This window comes from Rhincodon typus, chromosome 45 (assembly GCF_021869965.1).
Source record: "Rhincodon typus isolate 14 chromosome 45, sRhiTyp1.1, whole genome shotgun sequence".
Lineage (NCBI taxonomy): Eukaryota > Metazoa > Chordata > Chondrichthyes > Orectolobiformes > Rhincodontidae > Rhincodon > Rhincodon typus.
The window spans coordinates 7,277,364-7,304,015 of record NC_063376.1 but is presented as its reverse complement, the minus strand read 5'-3'; the positions used below and the strand labels follow the sequence as shown (position 1 = coordinate 7,304,015).

Here is a 26,652-nt window from a genome sequence, read left to right as displayed (position 1 = left end):
CAGTAACATAGTTAAATCTGACAACACTATTAGTAACACCAACTTGAACAAACATATTACATCAACAGCTTTGACTCTGATGTGATTACTGTTGTAGGCAAAATACAACCATCTCAAAGCTCATGAGTAAACTTGAGTTCCACCATTATGCAATGAAGCTAAAAGTTCTTGCAGAAAAGAATGATCCCATAAATGTTGAATAGTTTCATTGAGAGTCTCCCTATCAATCATGGTCCTTTTTGTTTCAGTTACCCTAATTGTTGCTGGTCTGGAAGGTAGACAGAATCCAGTAACACGGGTTCATTCTGGTTCTGTAGTTTCCCAGTTAAAAATAAAAACTATAAATTCTCGAAGGACGATGATGCCTGTCTCTTCATTTTCGATAGTGTCATCTCGAGAGTTCAATTTATTACAGACAGTTGGTGTAGGCATAGTATTGAAGTCAATCTTGACTTAGTTTTTGAGTTATTCGTAAAGTGGAGAACAGTGGATGTAAAAATCCTAACTCTGGAACTGAACTCCAGTGCTACGACATGACGGATTTTGCAAATTAGCAATTAATGCCCATTTCTCTAACCGTAATGCTAACCCTAATCCAAACCACAACCTGAAGTTTACACTTAAGTCTACTTTGTAGAATTGACTAAGAAATGGAGCATGCTCTTTCTTTGCCTGTGTCATCATGAAAGTAGTGGGATTATGTTACAATATAGCCTGAGAGGCAAATTTTTAACATTTTGTTTTTTTTTTCAAATTCACTCGTTGGACTTGGACAGCTTTAACTGTTTAAAAATTTATAGTCATCCCTTCATTTTCCAGCAGCAGAGAGAGAGGCGACAGCGAGGACCAGGGGGCTGCCGGGAAGGTAAGCTTTCCCTCTTAAAAGGACTTACCTCGAGCGTTAGCGGCCTTCATTTTCCAGCAGCAGTGAGAGAGGCGACAGCGAGGACCAGGGGGCTGCCGGGAATATATTTGGGCAGCGGAGCTTCAAACACTGCGGCACATCCGGGAGGGGGAGAGTTACCTGGACGCTTTGTTTCAGGAGGCAGCCACACCTGGTAGATTAAGTAATTCAAATTCAGTTAGTGATCAGGGACAACAGGGTGTGACTGCAAGTGAGGCAGGTAGGGGGATCCTGAGTTCAGGAGTGGAGGAACCTCAGCTTTTGACCTTATCCAACAGGTACGAGATACTTGTTCCCTGTGTGGATGAGGAAAAGGGCTGTGGGGAGGATGAGCCAGCTCACTGCGGCACCATGGTGCAGAAGGCCATTCAAGAGGGGGGAGCAAATAGACAAGTGGTAGTTATAGGGGATTCTATCATTAGGGGGATAGATAGTATCCTTTGCAAGCCGGATCGGGAGTCCCGCATGGTGTCAGGGTGCAGGACATCTCTGACCGGCTTGAAAGGACATTGGATCGGGAGGGGGAGGATCCAGTTGTTGAGGTCCACGTTGGGACTAACAACATGGGCAAGGCTAGGATGGAGGACCTGTTTGGGGATTATCAAGCACTAGGAACGAAATTAAGGAACAGGTCCTCGAGGGTCATAATCTCCGGATTACTGTCTGAGCCATGTGCAAATTGGCTTAGGGATAAGAAAATTAGGGAAGTAAACACGTGGCTAAGGGAGTGGTGTGGGAAAGAGGGGTTCCATTTCATGGGGCATTGGCATCAGTTTTGGAACTGGAGGGATCTGTACCGATGGGACTGTTTCCACCTGAACCAATCTGGAACCAGTGTTCTTGCGAAAAGGATAAATAGGGTGGTCACTAGGACTTTAAACTAGTGAGTTGGGGTAAAGGGAAAGTGAAAACGACAGGGAGTATGATGGTAAATAAAAAGGTTAGCAGCAGGTTAGCATGTGTGCAGGAGGGTTTAAGTTCAAGGCAGACTATGAAAGAAGCAAAAAGGAAGGATAACTCAAGAGATATTATTAGAGATGTTGGAAATCATGAGGGTAAGAAAGCTAGCATAAAGGCACTCTACCTGAATGCTCATAGCATTCGTAACAAGGTTGATGAGTTAACGGCACAAATCATCGCGAATGAATATGATTTGGTAGCCATTATGGAGACATGGTTACAGGATGGTCACGACTGGGAGTTAAATATTCAAGGGTACCAGACTATTCGGAAGGACAGACAGGAAGGTAAGGGAGGTGGTGTAGCCCTGATATTCAAGGACGCCATCAGGGCGGTGCTGAGAGATGATATAGGTTCTATGCAGAATGAGGTTGAATCCATTTGGGTGGAAATTAGAAATTCTAAGAGGAAAAAGTCACTGGTAGGCGTAGTCTATAGACAACCAAATAATAACATCACATTGGGGCGGGCAATAAACAAAGAAGTAACTAATGCTGTAAAAATGGTACGGCAATTATCATGGGGGATTTTAATCAACATGTAGATTGGTCGAACCAGCTCGGTTAGGGTAGCCTTGAAGAGGAGTTCGTTGAGTGTATCCGTGATAGTTTTCTTGAACAGTATGTAATGGAACCAACGTGGGAGCAAGCTATCCTAGACCTGGTCCTGTGTAATGAGTCAGGAATAATTAATGACCTCATAGTTAGGGATCCTCTTGGAAGGAGTGATCACAGTATGGTTGAATTTCGAATACAGATGGAGAGTGTGAAGATAAAGTCCAATACAAGGGTCCTGTGCTTGAACAAGGGGAACTACAATAGAATGAGGTAGGACTTGGCTAAAGTAAACTGGAAACAAAGATTTTATGGTGGGACTGTTGACGAGCAGTGGCGGACTTTCAAAGCAATCTTTCAAAGTGCTCAGCAAAAGTATATTCCAATGAGAAGGAAGGACTGTAAGAAAAGGGGTAATCTGCCATGGGTGTCTGAAGAAATAAGGGAGGCTATCAAATTGAAAGAGAAGGCATACAAAGTGGCCAAAAACAGCATGAAACTAGAAGATTGGGAAAACTTTAAAGGTCAACAGAAAGCCACAAAAAGAGCTATAAGGAAAAGTAAGATAGAATATGAGAAAAAACTAGCACAGAATATAAAGACAGATAGGAAAAGTTTCTATAAATATATAAAACGAAAAAGAGTGGCTAAAGTAAAAGTTGGCCCTTTAGAGCATGAGAAGGGGAATTTAGTTATGGGATATGATGAAATGGCCGAGGCATTGAACAGGTATTTTGTGTCGGTCTTCACAGTGGAGGACACTAATAACATGCCAGTAATAGACAAAGAGACGAAGGTAGGTGAGGACCTGGAAACAATCATAATTACAGAAGAGGTAGTGTTGGGCAAGCTAATGGAGCTAAGGGTTGATAAGACTCCTGGCCCTGATGGAACGCATCCCAGGGTACTAAAAGAGATGGCAGGAGAAATAGCAGGTGCACTGGCGGTAATTTTCCAAAATTCGCTGGACTCTGGGGCAGTCCCAACAGATTGGAAAACAGCAAATGTGATGTCACTGTTTAAAAAGGGAAGTAGACAAAAGATGGGGAATTATAGACCAGTTACCTTAACCTCTGTAGTGGGGAAGATGCTTGAATCTATTATCAAGGAAGAAATAGCAAAGCATCTTGATAGAAATTGTCCCATTGGGCAGACACAGCATGGGTTCATGAAGGGCAGGTCATGCTTGACAAATCTTTTGGAATTCTATGAAGACATTACGAGCGAGGTGGACAATGGGGACCCAGTGGATGTGGTGTACCTAGACTTCCAAAAGGCCTTTGACAAGGTGCCGCACAAGAGGCTGCTGCATAAGATAAGGATGCACGGCATTAAGGGTAAGGTATTAGCATGGATAGAGGATTGGTTGACTAACAGGAAGCAAAGAGTGGGGATAAATGAGTGCTATTCTAGCTGGCAGTCAGTGACTAGTGGTGTGCCTCAGGGATCGGTGTTGGGACCGCAATTATTTACAATTTATATAAATGATTTGGAGCTGGGGACCACATGTAGGGTGTCAAAGTTTGCAGATGACACTAAGATGAGTGGCAAAGCAAAGTGTGCAGAGGACTGTGAAACTTTGCAGAGGAACATAGATACATTGAGTGAGTGGGCAAATGTCTGGCAGATGGAATACAATGCAAATAAATGTGAAGTCATACATTTTGGTAGGAGTAATAGTAAAAAGGATTATTACTTGAATGGTAAAACGTTGCAGCATGCTGCTATGCAGAGGGACCTGGGTGTCCTTGTGCATGATTCACAGAACGTAGGTCTGCAGGTACAACAAGTAATTAGGAAGGCAAATGGAATTTTGTCCTTCATTGCTAAAGGGATTGAAATAAAAATCAGAGAGGTTATGTTACAGCTGTACAAGGTGCTGGTGAGGCCACACCTGGAGTACTGTGTGCAGTTTTGGTCCCCTTACTTGAGAAAGGATGCACTGGCACTGGACGGGGTGCAAAGGAGGTTGACTAGGTTGATTCCGGAGTTGAGAGGGTTGGCTTATGAGGAGAGACTGAGTAGATTGGGATTATATTCATTGGAATTCAGAACATTGAGGGGGGATCTTATAGAAACATATAAAATTATGAAGGTAATAGATAAGATAGAAGTAGAGAGGATGTTTCCACTGGCAGGTGAAGCTAGGACAAGAGGGCATAGCCTCAAGATTAGAGGGAGCAGATTTAGGACTGAACTGAGAAGGAATTTCTTCACCCAGAGGGTTGTTAATCTATGGAATTCCTTGCCCAGTGAAGTAGTTGACGCTACTTCAGTAAACGCGTTTAAAAAAAAGTAGATTTTTTTTGAACAATAAAGGAATTAAGGGATACGGTGAGAACGCGGGTAAGTGAATCTGAGTCCACGAAAGGATCAGCCATGATCTTATTGAATGGCGGAGCAGGCTCGAAGGGCCAGACGGCCTACTCCTGCTCCTAGTTCTTATGTTCTTATGTTCTAAATGCCTGTTGAGGAGGTGCTGGTGAGTTGTTTATATGCGCTGCTGCATTCTATGTGCTGTTTTACTTTCTAATTTCCACCTGTTTTCTTCCCTTCCCCATTTTGCAGTTAATTCACTGGTGATTGTGATCATTTCCCAAGTAAAGTGTGGGCTCTGAGTTTGCTTCTGTAATTACATGGTGGCCAGAGCAACAGCAGATCTAATGTTTGCAATCAATGAGGTCATATTATATCAGATCAATCGTTATTACTTCCAGATTCCTTAATCAACCTGAATAATGTCTGCTGTATTATTATTGTTTGTAGCCATATATTTACAAATACTTCAGTTTGGTAAACAGGCATTTTCACCATTGATCACGTTGTTGCCAGGAACTGTAAAGAAAATATCCTACTGAGAAAACTGAAACGATGGTGATTGCAGCAACCACTTTACTCTTCCATTTGAAATCCCTGCTTTGATACTTTGCCTTACAATATGATAAGATCATTGATAATGTACTGTGGTACGAATCAAAAAGAGTTAACGATTTCACTAATTTTGGGTGAGTGATATTTGACTGGGTTGTCTCCCTTCTAACTTCATTACTTCCCTTTGTTTCAATTTTGCTGCTCAAGTTTCATAATCAGAATCATTTTACTGAGCATGCAAGTCCTTTTGGGACTGAGGTCCAGAACATGGGAGGAAATTGCAGAGATCCAGAAATTGCAAACAAAGAGAAGTCTGAGATCTTGCTGTTTGCTGCTTCGGGTATTTTACAACCATGTGGCTGACTACAATTGCAGAATTCTTATGTCATGATATTGCAGAGTCTAACTTTACAGGTTGCCCCCAGTCTCTTATCATGTGTGAAGAAGTCAGATAAATGTTCCTGATATTAATTTCCTGCACAAACATATTTATTTATGTGGTGATGAATATTAAGTTCATGGAGCAGTTCAAGATCATGCTGAAATATGCAGGAGCAACTGAATATCAAGTCAATTAAGTTGTAAGAAGCACCGAGCTCTATCCAGAGCTACATTTATTTGTATCTTGTTCAGTGTTCATCGCAAGATATCCCAGCGCCTTCAAATATATTTCTGTGTGATACTGTTTCTTGCCTGTTCTGTGAAATGTTTAGCTTAACACTCTGATCCAAACTAATATCTCATAATAACAAGGTGCATGGCTGGATGAACACAGCAGGCCAAGCAGCATTATAGGAGCAGAAAGGCTGACGTTTCGGGCCTAGACCCTTCATCAGAAAAAGCACCTATCTTCTCCTCTATCCATCTTCTATCCGCCTCCCCCTCTCTCCCTATTTATTTCAGAACCCCCTTCCCCTCCCCCATTTCTGATGAAGGGTCTAGGCCCTAAACGTCAGCCTTCCTGCTCCTATAATGCTGCTTGGCCTGCTGTGTTCTTCCAGCCCTGCACCTTGTTGTCTCGGATTCTCCAGCATCTGCAGTTCCTACTATCTCTAATATCTCATAATATGTGCCTTTTCCCCAAAGCATTTGATAAGCATTCCAGGTGTAATCATATAAGAAAGAGAATCATCAGGACTTGGGGTATCATTCGCAAGCAATACGTGTATTTATTGTTTTGAAGCATTAAAACAACCTAAACTGTTCCATTGTATCTTGGTTCAAATTAAAATTTAAAATGATGTTTAGTTACCTATTGTATGCTTGAACTAGCAACTTCCAATCCAAATTTCAGAAACAATTGCATCTAGGCTTGTTTGAGTTTGGCAGGTAAGTTATATGGGAGTTTCCAGTTATTGTATTCAGTTTATGGTTCACCTGATTACAAAGACTTATCTTCCAAGCTTCCAGCCCGCCTGTTCTGTTCTTTAAACCTGTTCATAAAGAAACCAAAAAACTAAATCCATGGTGGCTCAGAAAGAAACCAACTGATTTATGAATATCCACACAACACATCTGACCATATAGAGATTATGGGAGAATGTGTAAAACTGTCAACAGAAGATTTAAATGTGTGAAGGAGCAGAACGCAGGTCTCCAGGTGACGTCATATCATACTTCCATGTACTCAGGTCAGAAACTGTCAAAATACCTTTTCATAATTTCAAACTGGCATTTTGAATCTCTATGCTGTTAAAGAAAAAAAAATTCTAGATCTTTCTTTCAAGACCACTTACAAAATAAACAGCACTTGCATACGAACAAAACATTTTTCATGACAAATTCAGAGATCAAATTGGGTGTCTTCCAAAAACGATTTTTGTATGTTTTGATGACAAGCTAAGCCACTTTTATTCACAAATCTTTTCGACAGCATTCTCAAGAAAAAAGTTCTCAAATTTCCAATGAAACGAGCTTTCAGAGTTTTGAACTTGTGACGCTCTTGAGTGATTCCTTATATTGGTATTGATTTCCTTTGAATGTAAGGGGTGGTCTCATTGTAACTTGCGTGGGAACTGTTTGTGAGTGCGATGGAATTTTCACAGAGGGCTTCTTTAACTTCATTATGGGAAAGAGAATTGCTGATCTCTTCCTCAGCTGTGCCTTAGTGTTGTACTTAGTTTCCCACCTTTGGCAGCTCCTGAGTGCCATTATACACCGGTTTTACCTCACTGCCAGAGATGGAAGAGTTGGGGAAACACCAGTAACTCCGTTCTCGTAATTGACTGCATTATCTTGTAATGTGACGGCCCCAGCTGCTGTTTGTTCATATTTTCCTCTGGCGTGTTTTGATTTTTGCTATATTGTTATAACGTGGAGTTTGACCTCTGCTCTTAGAACTACAAGTGAAACCAAAAGTGAAACCCACAAACAGGAACACCTCACCTTTAATCTCTAAAGGAGTGTGTAAAATTGTATAACGTGCCTTTCAGAAACTTCTAGTTATTATAAATATAATAAATCCTCAACACTCATTTGAAATTCAACAAGTAACAATTTATTTCTCCAACTGTAACAGTGAACAAATTAATTAAAGTATTAACGAACCAAATAATACTCTGCTAACTACTAAGTATTCCTGAAATATGCAAGATTCCAATGGTATGTTGTTCCAATAAATACGAGTCCCGACTATGTTGAATAAAAAAGAATTTAGTCTTTTGAAATTACAGGCAGGGTACATGTCCTCTGGACTATTCTGTCCTTTCTCTATCAATTCTTCTGTAAAGAATGCTTTCTCCACCGATTCTTCTGTAAATAATATTAACTAGTTGTGCCATGGGTTCGTTGCTGAATAGATGCTGCATGCTCTGAAGCATAGAGGAGGTCTCGAGACCCAGCGATTGCCTTTTGAGACCTGAGGTCTGTTAGCTCTGGTGGATGGCAGTTATCTCTGTCCTATCGCCCCCTTCCTTTATACCCTTGATAACATATCAATATTCCTTACAATAGGCTTGGTCCTCTATTATCAAAAACATCAGATTTAAATTTAATAATTTTTTGGTATCTAAGGGCCTGGTTCAAATTGATTGACTAAATTCAAAGTCTTGTTGCCTTGTTAAAAAAAAAATGCTGCTGGGCCTGCAAACTGTACGGTCTTTTGACACAAATGTTTCAATTTGGGTGCTTTCTGCGTACTTGCAAACTTTCAATCTGCTGCTCACAGGCATCTGCTTCAAATCTCTAAGCACAGAAAAAGCACAAGTAACTTCCTGTTTCTCAATCCGCAAGTATTTTATCCAACTTTGCAATATATCCCCCCGTAAGAAAAAAAATGAACGATCATCAGAAAAAGATGGCTGCTGGTTTCAAACAAAAACCTTCACTGTATTTTATTACTGGATATAAAGCTCATTCATCTGGAGTTACAAATTTTATACCAATTCTATACATATAAAACATTGAACACTACCATTTCTATTTTATATAAACATTTGTCTTTTTGATTCGCGATAAAGTACCTGCCGAAAATATTTTCACTACTCGCAGCATGTACTGGCTGTAAATCAAATGTTTGTAATATGAGACTCCAATGAAATAATCTGGTGTACTTGTCCTTAAATATTTCAAGAAATACAAAGGATTGAGATCGGTATACACACTCATCTCTGATGCTTTGCTTGTAGCAGAAGCATTACCATGTTGTAAGGTCATTACCAAATTCAATAACTCTTTATCAATAGCTGAATTTTTTTTTTAGGAGGATATTGAGTTTCCTTGAAAAATAGCTGATGGGCCTTTCAATTCCACAATCATTCTCCTGTAACAATGCACCTCCGCTACATCATTTGCATCAATGGTAGCTTTGACGGAGTTTAAAAAATGTGGCATGCTGAAATCTGGAGTGCTGGTTAAGGCTGCTTTTAAATTCTCAAATGCCTCCTGGCATTGTTCTGGCAACGGAATTTCATGCTGATTTTTTTCAAAAAATCCGTCAACAGTACCACTACGCTGTGAAAGTTTGGTACAAATTTCCTCTAGAATCCGTCCAATCCAAAAAATCATAGCACTTCCTTCTTTGAGGATGTTCTTTAGAAATTCCTCAATGGTCTTCATCCTCACTACTTGGCTGGCAAATTGTGCGGCCTTTTTTAAACAAATATTTCAATTTGGGTGCGTTCTGCGTACTTGCAAACTTTCAATCTGCTGCTCACATACATCCATTTCAAATCTCTCAGCACAGAAAAGGCACATGAACTTCTTGAGGGACTACGGAATACTTTCCCTGCCAGCATTTTACAAACATCAAATTCTAACTTCCTACTTCCCTACCCACGAGTACTTTACCCAAAATTGCAACATATCCCCCCGTAAGACAAAAAATGAACGATTATTCAAAAAAGATGGCTTCTTTTTTCTAAAAAATAACTTTAACTGTGTGATATTACTAGATCTAAAGCTCGTTCATGTTAAGTTTTAATTTTTTAAAAAAATCTATACATATAAAACATTGAACCGTACCATTTCTATCTTATATAAATATTCTTCTTTTAGGCTCATGATAAACGACCGGCCAATAATTGTTTTATGACTCGCAACATTTTTATGTCCTGTCTGTATATCAAATGCTTGTAATATGAGGCTCCAATGAAATAATCTGACGTTCTTGTCTTTAAATATTTCAAGAAATATCAAAAGTCTGTGATTGGTATAAGCAATCGTCATTGTTGCTTTGTTTGCAGCAGAAACATGAACATATTGTGAGGTCATTACCAAACTCAACATCTCTTTGCCAATGGTTGAATTTTTTTTCAGGAGGATCTTGAATTTCTTTGAAAAATAACTGATTTGGCCTTTCTATTCCACAATCATCCTCCTGTAACAGCACAGCTCCAACCCCCATATCACTTTCATTCTCCACTGAAATTTCGTGCTCTTTTTAAAAAAATTCGTCAAGTGTGCCAATAAGCTATGAAAGTTTGTTATAAAATTTCCTGTAGAATCTGTTCAATCCTAAAAATCATAGCACTTCCTTCTTGGAGGATGATCTTGGAAATTCCTCAATGATCTTCATCTTCACGTTCCTCAGTGTCAGTCATCCCTATCTGATGCGGTGCTCTAAGAATGTCTCTTTTGCCTTCATAAATTCTGTCTTTGTCAAATTTATGACCAATTTTGCCTTACATAGTCCTTCAAAGAGTTCTGCCAAACCACCATGTGATTTTTCTACGAATGGCTAAAGATAATTCAGTTGTCTATATAAATGGCACAATTAGTCAATCCTGCCAGAACTCTGTTCATGAGCCTTTGAAAAGTGGCTGGTGCCCGACCAAAGAGTATTACTTTAAATTGATATAGCGCATTGGAGATTACAAAAGAAGGAAGTGCTTTCATGCCTTTTTGACAAATGTCCCTGACAGTAATCACAAAATAAGCCCAACTTTGTGATGTAACTGGCTGGTCCTACATATTCCACACAGTCCTCCAAACTTGGAATTGGGTATGAGTCTGATTTGGTCACGGCGTTGACCATCTGATAATCTATACAGAATTGCTGAGCACCATTAGGTTTGGGAACCAGTATGATTGGTGAGATCAACAATGATGTCTTCTTGGACCATCACTTGTACTTCCTTCTGAACTTGCACTGCTTTGACAGGATCAAACCAAAAGGACTTTTGTTTAATAAGAACAGCATTCCCTACATCAACCTCATGTACTATAGCACAAGTCCTCCCTATTCTATTTCTACATACATCCTCACAGTAATGTAAAAAATCTTTCAAATCAGTTCTCTGTTCATAGAACAGATAGATCGCTATCCTATCCCATTCCTTAAAGATATCCTCATTATTCAGTTTATTCTGAGTGACATCAAAATCCAAACCATCTGTACTTGTTTCCTCACTCTGAGTGGCAGTAACTAATACCTTTTTCCCCGTTTTGCTTTCCCTGTCATAGTAAGGTTTCAGCATGTTTACACGACTTACTCGATAATTTTTTTCCTAACTTGTATCTTTACCAGAAAATTCACCTGATTTAACTTTTTCTCAATCTGATAAGAACCACTAAACATTGATTTGATGGGATCACCTACCATTTATAACAGCACCAATACTTTATCTCCATGGGTAAACGTTTGAAATTTAGCTTTCCTTTATGCTTCTGGCCTCAATGTTGTCTTGCTAATTCAACTACTCTGTCTAATCTTTCTCTCACAACAGATACATAATCTAACTGTGTGATCTCTGACATTGGACCTATCGACATTTTCTTAATTCATTTGAAAGGCCCTCTTACTTCATTTCCGAATATCAATTCAAATGATGTAAACTGAGTCTAATTTGGCACTAATTTGAAACTAATTTGGCAGTAAAATTGGACCCTTGGTCTGCTTGAATGCAAGCAAGAGACGCCTTCACAAACCTTTTTGCTTTGAAATTCCATCATGAATTTGCCTCCAGAAATCTGGAAGCTGCATGCATTAGGGCGAGCTAGAACTGGTTCCTACTTTTGTTTTCAGGGAGGGGATCGACACAATCAATCATGATCTGCTTCAAGGATTCTTCAAATACAGGATGCTGCTTTAATTACTGCCAATGCCTTTCTGACCTTCTGACATGAATGTGAGGTATGGTGAAATTCAACAACATGACGGTGGCTCAGTGGTTCGCACTTCTGCTGCAGAAGCACCAGGGGCCCGGGTTCAATTCCATTATCAGGTGAATGTCTGTGTGGAGTTTGCACATTCTGGTGTTTGCATGGGTTTTCTCTGGGTGCTCCGGTGAACTCCACAGTCCAAAGATGTGCAGGCGAGGTGGATTGGCCATGCTTAATTCTTCATAGTGTTCAGCGATGTGTAATTGAGGTGAGTTGTTGTGGGATGGGTCTGGGTAGGATCGTCTGAGGTTCGGTGTGGACCTGTTTGGCCAAAGGACCTGTTTCAACACTGTAGGGATTCAACGGTCATTATGTGACCATGGCCAATGAAAATGCTTCTCTATTCGTCTGAGTCTTCCTCGCTCCAAGTCGATTTCCAAGCGGTAATTCTGGTGCTAATCGCAATACTTCCTGTCTTTATGCTACCGGCAGCACAACCTCATGAATTTCCAACCATTTCTCCTCTGCACTAACCTGCTGAGGTCTCAATTTCCCCTTCAAGATGCTATCCTTCAGGTAATAGCATTTTGGAATGCATTCTGATTGCTTTTCAGGAAGGCGTTATGATATAAATCTGTTTTTGTTTCATCTTTTTGTTGTAACCCATTAGTCTTTCAGAAATAAATAGCTCTGTCTGACCCTCTACCTGCACAGGGTTTTCCTTTAACGTCTCATCAAACAGAATGTCAGCTAACTCCTTCATCTTTCACTTTGTTTTCCCTACTTATTTTAACTTATGCTATGGAATCTTCTGAACACACACAGTCCAGAAAAATTCCAGGGTATTTTCCTTTTAACTTCTTAGTTCCTTGGTTTTCTTTTGGCTTTTGCACTACAGTGGCTGCAACACCCACTTTTGATACAGCTATATCGTTTCCAAGAACAAACTGGAATCCTGGAATAGTCAAATTTTCCATCACTCCCGCCATCATATCACCAGTCCTGATTGGATTTCCTAGCCTAACCTTAAACAGGGGAACACTACTCCTCTCTCCATTTATTCCTCAGATTACCACTGTATTGGGCAATATTTCAGAAAGAGTGCAAATATGTTCATCTCTTACTATTGGAGACTGACTAGATCAATCAACACAATATTTTAAATCGTTTACCTACTCCCAAGTCTGCCTGAGTAAATCTGACCCATACACGTGCAGTCTTTGAAAAGATCAAATTCTATCTCCCTATCCAGCCTGTGACCAGGCAGTGCACTCTCCTGCAACTCCTTGAGTTCTCTTGGGATTTCCTTCACTGCCTTAAATAATCCCACTGGTTTAGCCTCTTTTGCCACATCCATTTTCCCAGTGCCTCTCTTAACCAATCAGCACTGTGCGTTTGTCTGTCCCACCTTACTGCAGTGAAAACACCTCTTTTCCACCCTCTTGGGTTTCATTTTTCCACATGTGGTATACTGTTCCCATTGTGACTGACTTTTTGTTTTTTTTAATCAAACGATCTCCCTGTTTCCCAATTTTTATCCCTCACGGAATGAAATTGCTGTCAGAAGCTAGAATTCGACTTAATGCATATTCATCCACCATTTCTGCAGCTCCTCTCACTGTTTTAACTTTCTGTTCCTCAACATGCATTCTTATCACTTCTGGAATTGAGTTTTTAAACTCCTCCAGTAGAATAATATCTCTAAGACCCTCATTTGTCTTTTCTGTCTTTAATCCTCTCATCCAGCTATTGAAGTGGCTCTTTTTAATTCTTTCAAATTCAACATAATTCTGATCTGGTTCCTTTCTTACATTTCTGTTCTTCTGGTACTAATCTGTAGACACTCAAAATAGCCTGTTTTACTGATTCATGTTCTCCTGAAAACTCCTCTGACAGCACTACAAACACCTCAGTCGCCCCGCCAGACAATTTAGTCTGAATTAACATTACACATACAGTCTCTGGCCAGTTTGTCTGTCTCGCCAATTCCTCAAAGAAAATGGGAAAGGCTTCTACATCTCTTTCATCGAAGTTTGGAAATGTTTTGACATATTTGTATTTATCCCTAATATGCATTTGGCTGCGATGGGTTTGATCATCATCACCATCCATTTTACAAATGCCAAATTCGAACCTCGCGTATCCTAATGCACTAGTACTCTATCAAAATTCGCAACGATATCAAGGGAGAAGTACATCTCGTCATCACACACACCATTTTCATCCAGTCAGTACATCAGCGAAGCTAGAAGTATGCAGACATATTCAGGAATTTGAAGCTGTTGGTAAATTCAGAAGTGATAAAGGAAAATATATCCATCCATCCCACTTCAAGCAGAATGGGTTAATTAGTCCATGTATCTCTGAAAATTATATATATTAAGTACCTAAATGCTCTGACCTAATGCACTAGTTTATCTGATGTCTCTTGGACATAATTATGTTAGCAGCTCCCTCTTCCTCCTGGACAGGAGAAAAGGGTCATGAGTTATATTTTCTTTCTGAGCAAAGGAAAACTCTGCTTGCATTTTGCATTTTACCTTTCCCAAACTGTTTGACATCAGTTTTCTCAAACTTTGCAGAGTGAATTACCTTTCCAAAATTCCTATTTTCTTCATCTTTCCAGATCTCCAATTCAAACCAACAAGCATTCATGGAACATACAACTTTGAACAATTCATTGAAGACTCGCAATTCGTATTGTCTGGAAGTAATGATTCACTCGCACCTTCCAACAATATTTGGATATTCACACTGGTCAGAAAATGAAATTGCAAGCATGATAAACCGATCACAAAATTTGTGAAATTTACGTCTTGTCCAGGACTCTTTCCTTGAACTAAAATAACACATACTGTACGGCATTTCGTGGAAAGAGTAAGTAAGTTCTGGCATTTAACTTAACTTCTTCACTTCAATTAGTTTCACGCATCTGCAACCAATTCCAAGAGGAAACTTTTGCCAAGCCCTGAAGAAACTAACTCCACAGCCCTGAAGATACAAAGGAGCAAGTTTTTTTTTCTCAAAAAAAAACTGCGTTCATGGGATGTGCGTGTCACTGGCTAGGGCAGCGTTTATTTTCAGTCCCAAGTTGTGCTTGAGAAGGTGGCCTTTTCCCTCTTTTTGTAAAGGCATTTGTTCTCTTCCACAAGTGAGTATGAGGAGATTTGTTGAGCCTCCTCCTCCAGTGAGTTATTGAATTGCCCATCACCATTGAGGCTTGGATGTGGCAGGACTTAGATGTGATTCGTTTGTTGTGGGATCACTTTGCTCTGTCTATCCCTTACTGCTTATGCTGTTTGATGGGAATGGCTGAGTAGGGGATATTCCAGGCCATGAGGTTGCTAATTGTGTTGTTTGCAGATCATTGAAGCACTAATAGTTCCTTAAAGATTGAATTCACATTACTTCCGTGCAGTGGCAAGATTGAAATCTCGGTCTCCAGACCATGACCTGAGTCTCTGGAATTACAGTCTATTCATAGTACCACAAAACCACCACATCCCCTCCAGTCTGGAATGGTCATCAACCATCGACTTTAGTCTTTTTTTTCAGCACTTGGTGTGAAACCGTAGATGTTTTGTCACTTCAAACTCTCAACTAAGTTCTTTTTAAATATCTTCAGGCGTTATTCTGTTACCAGCCATTTAGACAGTGGGTTCTAGATATCCACAACCTCTCAGTGAAAGCGGTTTTCCTACAATTCTCTAAATTCCCCGCTCTTTATCTTAAGTCTATGCCTCCAGGTTATCGAACCCTATACGAAGGGGAAATCTCCATGTCAACCTCGTAGACACCTGTCGTTACTTTGTGAACGCAAATCAGAACCTTCGGCCTTCTCTGCTCTAAGGAAAACTATGGAATGACACTGCCAATGATAAGGCTTTTGGGAATGTTGTTGAACAGCGACACTTAAGAGTGCTGGTGCATAGTTTATTTAAAAGTTGCATCAAAGGTAGACAGAATGGTAAATAAGGCGTTTGTCATGCAGCCTTCATTGCTCAGAACATTGAGTGTATGAATTGGAAGATCATTGTTGCCATTGTACAGGACATTAGTAGTGCAACTTTTGGAGTCCTGTGACAGTTCTGGTCTACCTGCTGTGGGAAGGATATGATTAAATTGGAGAGCATATAGAAAAGATTTACAAGGATATCACCAGGACTAGAGGGTTTTAGTTAGACAGAGACGCTGGATAGGCTTTTTTTTCCTGGAATCAAAAAGTTTAAGGGGTGACATCAAAGAGGGTTATAAAATCATGAGGGCATAGATAAGCTGAAAAGCATAGGGCTTTTCCCTGGAGTAGGACAGTTCAAAACTGGGGACCATTTGTTTAATGAGAGAGCGGAAAGATTTCAAAGTGGGACTTCTGTTTCACACAGAGGGCGGTGGCTATGTGGAATAGTGGTGGGTACGTGGAATAAACTGCCAGAGGAGGTAGTTGAGGCAGTTAATGTTACAACATTTAAAAGACATTTGTACAGATACATGAACAGGAAAGGTTCAGACGGATATTGGCCAAATGCAGACAAATGAGACTAGTTTATCTTGGGAAATGTGACGGGCATATATGACTTGGAATGAACAGTCGATTTCTGTGCTATTTGACTTGATGACTCTATCATTTAGGAAACCCATGGGCCAGCATGTCCTCTAATCTATCATGACTGCTCACCCAGGAGATACGGAGTGAAATTACTGATGCTTCCCTTTCACATACATGCTGGCAGTTGTAGCTCGGATTGTATTCAATGTAAATTTTTCACGACATTTACCTGGAAAATTCACGGTGTAGTTATGCTAGATTTCAAATATTAAATGCTATACATCTTTAGAAAAATGTATTTCATCCTAAGTTTTTCAGACGAAACTTTTTTTTTCTGAGTATCTGATTTAATTTTGAATTTATGATGTGAATGCAAACATCCTGGTAAACTCTGTAAAGTCTGACTGACCCGTTCTGAGGAATGTTCACTCGATCGAAAATGTTAACTCTGATGATTCTCCACAGATGCTGCCTGACCTGTTCAGCTTTTCCAGCAATTTCTATTTTTGCCCTGGTAAACCCTCAATAATAACTATTCAGTAGGTAAATGAGTGCTTGTCCCATTCACACGGATCAGTGGATTGCTTCTCCCACACAGGATGACGTTCGGCTCAAATCACATTCACATTCAATTGTCACACTAGGATCTATACCCCTGACCTAAAATCGACCTCAGTCATCCTAGTAAATTAATATTGCTCATGGGTCAAATCACTTAACATCACAGACTGATGTTTTGGAAATTTATTTTCTGGTCTTCTATTCAGAAAAAAAACAATCCATTAATATGCAATTCTTAACACAGATATCCCAAGTTCTGCCTGGGAACTGTGATCATGTTATTGAGCTAGGAATAGAAACGTAGAAACGTAGAAGATACGAGCAGTAGGAGTCCATTCGGTCCTTCATCAAGAACATGGGTGATCGTCCAACTCAATAGCCTGTACATGCTTTCTCCCCATGATCTTTTATCCCATTTGCCCAAAGTGCTATATCTAGCCACCTCCTGAATGCATTAAAGCAGAACAGCCGAACAGTTTGCAGAGATACGCTAAAATTCAATCAAACGTAGATGGTAAAATTTGAATTCAGTAAAATCTAAACCAAAAATTAAGCATCATGTTGCCCACATAATCATTGGCTCGTAACCCTTTCTCGTTTACTCATAAACTTTAGCAAAAGGGAATGTGCCATCTTTACCAGGTCTGGCCGACTCATGACTCCAGACAAACAGTAATGTGTTTGAGTCTTATCTGCCCTCCGAAATGGCTTCACTGAACCACACGGTTTGTCTCATTTTTAGCTTAATTAAGGATGGGTAGGAAATGCTGGCCGATTCAGTGACACTGACATCTCATGAATACAATAAACTCCTAATTAAACTTGCTGAAGTGGGGCCTTGCCATTGACTGATTTTCAGTTTGGGACGTCTGGATTTTTGTTGCTGATGTAGGTTTTGAGGTGAGAGATAGTAGGAACTGTAGATGCTGGAGAATCCGAGACAACAAGGTGCAGGGCTGGATGAACACAGCAGGCCAAGCAGCATCATAGGAGCAGAAAGGCTGATGTTTCGGGCCTAGACCCTTCATCAGAAAAAAAAAAGGTGCTCTGCTCTCCTGCGCACGTGAATGGAAACTTTATTGAAGGTGTTGCGGTCACGGAGTCATTATAATGTGGCAGGAGGAACATTGCTATGGAAAATCCTTAAGAAGTGGTTTCATGATTGCTGCTTTTACAATCTATGTGAGTAACAAACTCTATTAATGATCACTCACAACTCGATGCCCACCCCAAATCTCTTCCTCAAAACCTAAACTGTGTATCTACTTAGTCCTTATACTATCTGCTCATGAGAATGGGTTTATTTCATCTAACCTCATAATCTTGCACACTGCATCAAAAACTCTGCTTGAGCTTTTTTCATTTCAGTATATCAATTGCAACCACATCAAATGAACCTTGCAGATAAAATATCTCAATGCTGGAACGAGATCTCGGTGTCCCTCCTACACCAGTCGCTGAAAGTAAGCATGCAGCTTCAGCAGGCGGTGAAGAAGACAAATACGATGTTGACCTTCAGAGCGAAAGGGTTGGAGTACACGAGCAGGGATGTCTTGCTGCAATTGTAAAGGGCCTTGGTGAGACCACCCCGTGAGTAACCTGCGCAGTTATATGCTCCTTATCTGATAAATGAAGTTGTGGCTGTGAAGAGAGTGCAACAATAGTTTACCAGACTGATTCCTGGGGGGAAAGGACTGATGCATGAAGTGAGAATGGTTCAGTTAGGATTATATTGACCACTGCTTAGGAGAATGTATTGATGTGTATTTCATCGAAATTGGAGAAATTCAAACATGACTAGACAGGGCAAACACAGGGAGGATGCTGTCATGATGGGGGCCTCCAGAACAAGGGGGTCACAGCTGAATGATACGGAGTAGGGAACTTAGGACTGACATGAGCAGAAACGTCTTTAAACAGAGAGTGGTGGGCTTGTGGAATTCTCTGCGACACAAGGCAGTTGACGTCTCAAAATTGAATATCTTCAATAATGAGTTAGATATAGTTCTATGGGCTGAAGGGAATAAAGTGTATGGGGGAGAATGTGGGAACATGACACTAAGTTCAATGATCAGCCATGATCATTTTATTTGATGGAGGAGGCTTGGGGGTCTGAAAAGCCGAATCGTGCTTCTGTTAACTCTCATTTAAGGACTAGTAGCATGCAGCGCATGAATGACAGAACAGTTCAAATCACAGATTTTAGTTCCTGTTTCCTCATTCTCAATGGTGTGAGTGTGGGGGAGAGGGAAAACATGACTAAGGTGCATTTAACATTGTTTGTCACCTCATTCAGAATGCTGCAAATGTGGTGTGCAAATAATATGGAGTGTAGCCATTCACAAAAATGTCAAATTTCCCACAAACACAATTCGGGACGAAAATTAAAGTATCCCCTTGCTATATCTGCTCACATGAATGCATTTTTACGTGGCTCGAAACAATGGATTGGAGTTGAGCTTACAATGTTCATGAATGTACAAACATACAAAGTCAAAACAGAAGTATACCATTGTTCCCAAGCCTTCTTAGCCATTTCAGCAGATCATTGCTGATTTATTTACGTTTCAGATTCTGCATTTCCAATTTTCCTTTCATTTCCTTTACTATCAAGAATCTATCTAACTTCACTGTAAAAATATTCAACGACAGACTCCAAAACAACAACCACTTTTTGGTGTGTGTTCCAAACTTGCACATCACTGAGAGCAAACAAAGCTTCTGCCCATCTCATATCATGGCAAGCACTAATTCTAAAAAAAGCGACACCCTCATGACCCTTCAGTCTCCACAGACCTACAACAGAAAATATTCTTTCCATGTGCAGTTAAACCTGTTTCGGACCTCACATGCTTTGACGGATTTGATTTCTGCTCAGAGCCACATCAGAAAACAATATTAGGGGACATTTATTTCCTGTTCTATTCAGGAGAGAGGGAATGTTGCTTTTGGATTTCTCATCTGACGAACAAGGACTACAGTTAACCGTGTGTTGTCTCTGTTCGACAGAAACTTTGATCAGGATCAGAGCTGATATTCTGCCTCTTTGACATTTGCCTGACAATTCCTGAAAGAGCACTGCTCTGAAGAAATTCTGATCTCACAGTAAACCAATTCAGCTGTAAAGTCCGCAGATAAACGTAGAAAACGGCGGAAATAATTCCAATTTTGGGCAGCAATGTTCAGGAAAGAGTCAACTTTTCAGACTAATGATCAATTGTCAGCATTGTATTGAACATATTCAGGTAATCGCTGTATCTCTGGTGAAATTCAGAGCCACTTTTCTATTAATCCCACAGAAGAGATGGGCAGCTTTATTCGCGTTTTCTCCAGCCTTAGTTGGTATCAGGTCTGAACTCTCACTTGTCCATTTTTGTTTTGGGAGATCGATATATGAATTGTCTGCACAGCAAGACTTGGAATGATTCAATGTTTTAAATAAACATAATCAGACTGAAGGCTGTGATGCTGAGAACTTACTTCTTTCTCCCGTGGTGATTGTAGATGTTGGAATATGAAGAGAAATTTAATTCAGATGTTTCAAACTGTTTAACTCGTTCCATGATTTAATGATTTGTTTGAAGGGGTATGTCATTGCATTCTACAGCTCTTTCCTGAATTCAGCCTGGCTCACAGCGTATATACACATGTTGGTGCAGGAGCTGAGCACTTGCAGGATCTTCGCTGTGTGATCTGTGATAAAGTAAGGGTCTGTGTCGGAATAGTAGTGACATCGGATATCTGAAATTCGTCCATAAATACTGAATATAAGCTTGGTCTCCCACAAAAGCACAAAACTGCCCCATACACTGAATAGCAAAGTGATGGACTTCCGCTGGTTTTGTAACTCCACATCTTTTTGCTTCTCTCCACTTCTTTAGCCATGGAGACCCCTACGGATTTGACTGCTCACTAAAATACATCTGACAGCACGTTGAACAGCAAGATCAGAAAGAATGGAAGACAATGGGTTAAAATGTAGTTGATGATTTCAAATACAGCTCATGCAGGGGAACTGAAATAACTCAGATCTGTGCTGCAACCCCATGGAATATTAGCAATGATGTATTTTGGCTGATATGCAAAATACCAGGGTAGAGGCTCCAGGCAGCCCAATACGGTCAACGTCCCGAGAAATGCCGCTGCAGTACTCTCAGTGCAAAATTTTGTTTTCAATCTCTCAAAGCAAATGGCCACAAATCGGTCAAAAGTGAATATGACTGTGAGCCAGACAGAAATCAATGTGGCTGCTAACGCCAGGGTAGAAAGAATACTGCACACGGGAGTTATTTTCACGAATGAATTTGGTAAATAAATTTTAAAAGTGAATCGCAATATGGCATCAAATACAACAACAAGGAGATCAGCCACTGCCATTCCAATAAAGTAACGAGTAACACAAGTAGAGTGACCACACTTTCCTCGGGACAGGATTTTTATTGCTACCAAGTTAACTGTGAGGGAAGAGATTGAAATAGAAGTAAATATTTTCAGATCTTGTGGTGAATCAGAGAACAATGCGCAAGAGCCTAGGGCAAAATGTCCAGCTGTGATGTTGCAAGACAGATGTATACTGACATTTAACATGCTTTCCAATAATAACGCACTCGAAATACAATTACGAACAGTGCATTTTGGAATCCATAGTACAGGTAAATAAAGTAAGCAAAGGAGGTTAGTCCTCCATCATTAAGGAAAAATGAATTTCCTGGAAGTTTGAAGGAGCTGATATCAATTCAGCATTTAATGATTTGGAAAGGTCTTTGCGCAAAATACACAGTGATAAGTCATGACAATTAAACGGCAAAATTATCACCAGTTTTCTTCAGGAACACTTGCAACAACAGCTTATCAGGAACACCAATGGCTGAAATAAGTGGATAGAAAGCATCTTCTATTTTGCAGACAATTGGATGTGCCATTCCTGAGATTAGCAACAACTTCGGTTGTTCTGGGTCTCAGGCCGCTGGCAGGAACTGTGAACTGATCCATTCCAATCGATCCGAATTATATAGAGGGTAAGCCTCCAATGATACAGTTACACCTGACATCACTATTAATAACACCAACTTGAATAAACACATTACGTCAACAGGTTTGGCTATGATGTGATTACTATGGTGGGCAAAACACAACCGTCTCAAACTTCAGGAGACAGCATTAGTTCCGCCATTATGCAATGAAGCTAAAAATGCATGCAGAAAAAACTGATCCCATAAATAATGAATAGATTCATTTAGATTCTTTTTCAGTAAACCATGGTCCTTGTTTTTTCAGTTAACTTAATTGTTGCTGCTCTGGAAGGTAGACAGAATCCAGCAACACAGATTCATTCTGGTTCTGCAGATTCCCAGATAAAAATACAAACTTCAATTCTCTAAGGCATGTCTGTTTCTTCATTTGAGGTAGTGGGATCCCGAGAGTTCAGTGTCTGACTGCCAGTTGGTGAAGGCAAAGTTTTGAATCAATGTTTACACAGCTTATGATTTACTTGTCAGGTGGAGAATTTCGTCTGTACATATCCTAACTCTGAAACCCAACTCCAGTGCAAGTGTATGACACATTTTGCAATGAGGCAATTAATGCCTCCTTCTCCAACCCCAACCCTTATCCTAAACCGAATCCAAACCACAACTCAAACTTATAATAAGATGTATTTAATACAATTTGCTAAGAAATGGGGTATGCTCTTTCTTTCTGTGCCTCTTCATAAAGATATTGAATTATGATTCAATGTAGTCTCAGAGGCAAGATTTTACCATTTTGTTTTAAATTAGCTCGTGAGAATTGGGCACCACTGACATTCTCAACATTTATCGTCATCCCAAAATGCCAGTTGAGGAGCAGCTGGTGAGCTGCTAACGTGCAATTCTGCTGTCTATGTGCTGCAGATAGACCCACAATATCATAATGGGCGGTAACATGGAATTTAGACCAAGGAACTCTTAAGGTATGAGATTCATTATGGTAACTCAATTGAATGGTAACAAGTCAATGGGCAGTGGATAGTTGTTCTACAATTGGAGGTGGTCATTGCCTGCCATGTGGTGTAAATTTCACTTCCCATACCTTAGCCTAAGCCTCAACATTGTCCAGGAGATCTACAAGGACTGCTTTGGCTTCTGAGGAGTCGTGAATGATGCTGAACATTGTGCAATCATCATCAAGCATCCCAATTCTGATGTTATGATAGAGGTAATTTCATTGATGAAGCAGCTGGAGATGGTTGGGTGCAGAAAATTCCCCTGCAGAACTCCTGTCGAGTTTAGATGATTGACCTCCAACAGCCTAAACTATCTTCTTACATGTCAGGTATGGCTCTAACTAGCCATTGATTCCAGTTTTGGTATTTGACGGCACACACAGTCCAATATGACTTTAGTATCATGGTTGCTCAGTCTCACCTCACTCTCCAGTTGTTCAATTCAACATATTTGTCCATTTTTGTACCAATGCTGTAATGCCGTCAGGAGCTCAGTTGTCCTGGTGGAAACTGGGCATTACTGAGCAGATAAGCGCTAAGTTGATGCTACTTGATAGCACTGTTTTTGAAACCGTCAGTCACTGTACCATGATCAAGAGTAGACTGATGGGGCTGTAACTGGCCAAGTTAGATTTGCCAACTTCTATTGTATGGAAAATACCTGGGCAATTTTCCACATTGTTGGGTAGGTGGCAGTATTCCAACATTACAGGAAAGCATGTCTGTGATGCAGCGTCGATAAATCTTCGATACTATTGTCAGGGTTCATAGTCTTTGCAGTATCTGGTGCTCTCAGCCATTTCTTGACATGACATTGATGAATCAAATGTCTGAAGACTGGCATCTGTGTTGTTGGGTGCTCTCTCTGGGCGAGGCAGAGTTAAATTGCATACTGAGCACATCTGGCTGAAGGCTGTTGTTAAGGCTACAACCTAATCTTTTGCACTGATGTGCTGGTCTCTCCCAAAATGCAGGACATGGATATTTGCGCAGTCTCCTCTTCTTGTGAGTTATGTGATTGTCCAATACAATTCCCAAGTCGTGGTGGCAGGACTGCAGGGCTTGGACCTGGTCCGTTTGTTTTAGGTTCACAAAGGTCTGTCTCTCATTTGTTGTTTTAGCTGTTGGTAAGCAACAAATCTTGGTTTGTTGCTTCAAAAGGTTATTAATTGTTAGTAAGGTCTTCCCAGTCATTTACTAGTCAGGGATAGTCACAGGGTTTTGTGAACGGTAGGTGAAGCATTATTAATTTGACTGCATCCATTAAGGAAGTGACAAGAAGATTGTTGAGGGTAATGCAAAAGGATGTTGTCAACATGGATTTTAGTAGTGCATTTGACTAGGTCCCACATGGCAAACTGGTCAAAACGTGAACGCATGTGAGATACAAATTAATGGGATGAATTGGATCAAACTTGGTTCACTAACAGGAAACAAAGGGTAATTGTCGATGGCTGCATTTGCGAATGGTTCGCTGCACAGAAAGGGTTCCACAGGCAAGAGGAGTTTTATCGTGTCTTTAAAGTGTTTTCACTGCCTTCCACTGGAAGTAAAAATGCTTTTATCTTCAAACAGTTTGTGAAAGTGAGAGGATGTGTCGTCTTTTCCCATACAGTTTTATGCAACACTTTGGGCTTGGCTTCAATACAGAAGCAGGTGAAGGCAAAGACCAGAGCTGTTTGGAATTAGAGATGAAGCATTAGCTTAGATAAAGAATTCATTTCATAAAAAGAAACAAGGCTGAGACATGGTGGTTTTGTCAGGCAGCAGATAGAATGCAGTGTTGCTCATGAAGGATTTGTTTCAGTTCCCTAATATTTAGTAGAGTTCAAAGCAGCTTATAAAGTTTCTGCTGATAATTTACAATTATTGCCAACAAAACCTAGAGGAACATTGAAGTGATGTTGTTTTATGTTCATATAATTGAGAAAATGTATACGTTTCCATATGCAATGCCAAAAAAGATTTGAGCAGGTAATTGAGAAGTAGAACTGACATGGTGATGTCCACAAACAGGGGTTGCAGGAAAAGGCAGAACAATGTTTTGGAACAGCTCACACTGCACAACTTCAACATCAATGCAGTGAAAGATTTGCTCCAAACAAGCTGCTTCAAATTACAGGTTTTGAGATTGAGGGTGGAACACCGAGCTCACTGACTCGAATCTGAAAAGGTACTTCCCTGTAAGTTTGAAATCCATTTCATGTAAGAAATTATCTAACTAACGTGCGCTATTGCAGTTCACTGGGGCAATGCTGTTGATGTCATATACATTACAATATTTATTGTCTGTTCTCAGGCATGAAAAATGAGATGTGTATCAATAATTTCCATCTCATTTCTTCCTTTCTACACTGTGCAGTTAATTTTCAGGTGATTGTGATCGTTTGCCAAGGAAAGTGTGGGCCCTCCATTTGAATCAGTCACGAGCTGATTGCCGTCGCAATAGCAGATCCAATAGCTGCAATAAACGAGGTCATATTGAATCTGATCTGTTGTTATTACTTCCATGATTCCTTCCTCGACATGTCTCCTGCCTGCAGTAGTATTACTGTTCGAAGTTAGAAATCTACAAATAATCCAGTTTGCTAAAACACAATCATTTTCACCTTCGATCACTTTGTTGACAGAAGCTGAAAAAAAAAAAATCTACTGGGAGAACTGCAATTATGGTGATTGCAACAACCACTCTACTGTTCCATCTAAAAACCCTGCTTTCCTAGTTTATGCTACAAAATGCTAAGATTATTGACAATATACTTTGGGATTCTTGAACAAGAGATAATGACTTTTCTGATCTTGTGTGGGTGATATTTTACTTGTTTGACTCCCTTATAATTTCATTAATTCCCTTTCTTTCAATTTTGCTGCTCAACTTTCTGACCAACAGAAACATTTTACTGAGCAGAAGAAGGGATTGAGGTCCAGAACAGAGGAGGGAATTTCAGAGATCCAGAAATGGCAAATCATCTGAAATATGTGGACTTGCTGTTTGTTGTTTCTGGGACTTTCACGCTCTTATGGCTGACTACAAATGCAGAATTCTTATATTATGACATTGGAGAGGCTAAAAGTACAGATTATACCCATTCTATTGTTATCTTTGAAGAAATCAGATACATGTGGCAGATTTTAAGTTCCTGCACAAATACATTTTTTAATGGATTGAATAGTGCCAAGTCCATGGATCAATTCAATAATATGCTGATATATCCAGGGGAAACTGATTTTCAATTCAATTAAGTTGTAAGAAGCACTGAGCTCTATCCAGAACTAGATTCACTTGTACCCTGTTCAATGTTCATCACAAGATATCCCAGCATCTCAAAATGTATTTGTTTGTGATACCAATTGTTGCCCAACCTGCGAAATGTTGAGATTAGCACTCTAATCCAAGCTAACATGTCAGTTTATATGTCTTTTCCCCATAGTATCTGATATGCATTCCAAGTGCAAAAACTTACAAAAGACAATCAACAGGACTCCGGTGTCATTTGCCAGCAATATGTGTATTTTATTTGTTTTCAAACATTAAAACCACCTGGACTGTTCCATTGTCTCCTGTTTTAAATTGAAATTTAAGCTGAAGTTTAGTATCCTGTTGTTTGCTTGAACTAGCATATTGCATCAAATAGTTTTATCTCTCCAAATTTCAGAAACAATTGCATCCAGACTTGATGGATTTAAACAATGCCCTTTTACAGATAGTTCAGTGATTGTAGTCAGTTTATGG

General features: G+C 40.0%; 1 pseudogene; it reads right to left on the bottom strand.

Moving 5' to 3' along the window:
* Positions 1 to 20,462: 20,462 nt before the first annotated feature.
* Positions 20,463 to 21,858, bottom strand: LOC125487785 (annotated as a pseudogene).
* Between the last annotated feature and the right edge of the window lie 4,794 nt (positions 21,859 to 26,652).